This window comes from Mus pahari, unplaced genomic scaffold (assembly GCF_900095145.1).
Source record: "Mus pahari unplaced genomic scaffold, PAHARI_EIJ_v1.1 scaffold_12045_1, whole genome shotgun sequence".
Taxonomy (NCBI): domain Eukaryota; kingdom Metazoa; phylum Chordata; class Mammalia; order Rodentia; family Muridae; genus Mus; species Mus pahari.
Genome location: NW_018392715.1, coordinates 19855 through 22042, shown reverse-complemented (window position 1 = coordinate 22042; position 2188 = coordinate 19855). Strand labels below are relative to the sequence as shown.

General features: G+C 41.0%; 1 pseudogene; it reads left to right on the top strand.

Moving 5' to 3' along the window:
• Positions 1-1449: 1449 nt before the first annotated feature.
• LOC110315152 overlaps positions 1450-2188 on the top strand; it is a 5380-nt pseudogene continuing 4641 nt past the window's right edge.

Below are 2188 nucleotides of genomic sequence, written 5' to 3'. Positions count from 1 at the left end.
TCTCTCTTCTCTTCGCCCTTTGCCTGTTGGAAGCTTATGCTCTCCCTCTCAAGAGCATTAAAGCTTTGCTGCAGAAGGATCCTGTTTGTGTGCCGCGTCGTTTCTTGCTGGCGAGAAGGTAGCGCGGGACAGGATATTGGAGCTTTCTCACTTGCCCTGCATTTTCTGAACAGTCAGACTTCTAACAAGGCAAGGAGAACACCCTTTCCCTGATCATGTTCCTGGCAGGAATCAGTGTAAGACCAGCACAAGGGTACACAATAGCTTTGCAGAGATTGACATGATCCCTACATTTATGGAAGATTGACCACAGNAAACAAAACACACTGGAGATTCCTATTCCTATTCACATCTGGACTACCCCTGGAATTAAGTAAAGTCTAAAACTGGAAGGCAAACTTTAATTTTTTTTCTTAAGTTGAAGTAGACAGATCCAGGTCAAATGTGAATTTTCAGCTAGAAAAACCTTTTATCTGAGTTTTGAAGCAGGAAAACACCCACTTTATTCCAGATCTTGAGACTAGAAGACACACCTTCACCTTAGCCACACTTTCTACTGGAGGCCTATAAAAGCACATGGAAGAAGGAAGCTTTGCCTGCATCCTCTCATCTTACCAGCAAGCCCATTTAATCACTGGCATTAGAGAATACTCTTCATAATTCTAGCATATACTGAAGAACATATGAGACTTCAAACCTTGTGGCCTAATAATTACTGGCTTTAGCCATTGTTGGATTACCTGGAGCTCAGTGTATAAGTTTTTCTCATATATCTGCTTTCTATTTATACAGAGGAGTTCATTCTGTAAGTTCTCTACAGGACCCTAACTAATACATTATACTCGAAATGACAATGTATAACAATTTCCAAGCTCATACAAAGTTTGATTCAATAACTGTTGTGTTTTCTGAAGAAAGCTGGGATACATTTGTTAGAACCAGGTATGGTGAGTATGGGAGGGGTACTCTGGCAGCCACATGCTGAGGCGCTGAGGCATCCCTTCCCTTTGAGGTACCAGCAACAGTATAGAATAGAGTATATTATATAGTATGGTATATAGCTTGTATATATATAAAATACATATATATTAGTAAAATTTTCATATAGAGTTTTTTAGAGTATGTGAAGGGGAATTTAGGGATGAGAAGGGAGTTGAGGCAGAGAGAGTGAGTGAGAGAGAGACAGAGAGAGAGAGGAGAAAAGAGATAGAGATTTAAAATCATATAGCAGCTACATGGTGCCTGATATTTTTTCTCTTAAACTAATATTGAAATCTAGACAGAAAATTTTAGAGAGACACAAGTTTCAACATCATAGAATGGACAATTTAGGAGAAATTAAAACTTAAATCTAAAAAGTATCTCATTGTATTCTATAGGGTGGAGAGTAAATAATTTTTAGCTCTTATTTCAGGTTCCAGTTTTAAATCCAAAGTATCTCAAGCAGAAATGTCAGGGGACCTGGACACCAAGAGCTGGGACTACACACAGAGCAGCAACCAGAAATTCTGCTACAGGTGGAATATTAGCAACTTCTCCTTTTTTGTTGAGGGAATGGAGGAATATATATTACAAGTCCAATGTTCTCATCAGAGGCCAATGACATAGTGAGAGTAAATCCAAATGGGGTTCATGAAGAAAGCTGAGGTTACATGACAGTTTACATGATACGGGTCAGCTGTGAAAAGAGCCCAGTTTGGGCAAAGTTTCACTTTTGCATCTTAATTACCAAGGGGGAAAAAGCAATAATGCAAGGAGGGNAGCAGTCTGGAGTTTACTGCCCCACCAAGATTTTGGATTCANAAGGTTCATCCTTTTGAGATTTCCTCTTGTCTCAAACACATTTTCTATTACTAGTTGACCGACTTACCCTCCTTGGCAAGGTGAGTGTGGACCAAGGCTCCTTCAGTATTTCTGGAGAGAACACAATTGCAATCAAGGTTCCAAGGTGCACATTGGCAGATGACCTAGGCGAGCTGTGGGAGAATTCCATGTTCACAGACTGCTGCCTCTTGGTAGCTGGCCATGAATTCTGGGCTCACAAGGCAATCCTAGCCGCTTGCTCTCCAGTTTTCAGAGCCATGTTTGAACAGGAAATGAAGGAGAGACTAAAGAACTGTGTTGAGACCCATGACCTGGATCCCCAAGTCTTCGAGGAGATGATGGGCTTCACCTACATAGGGGGGGG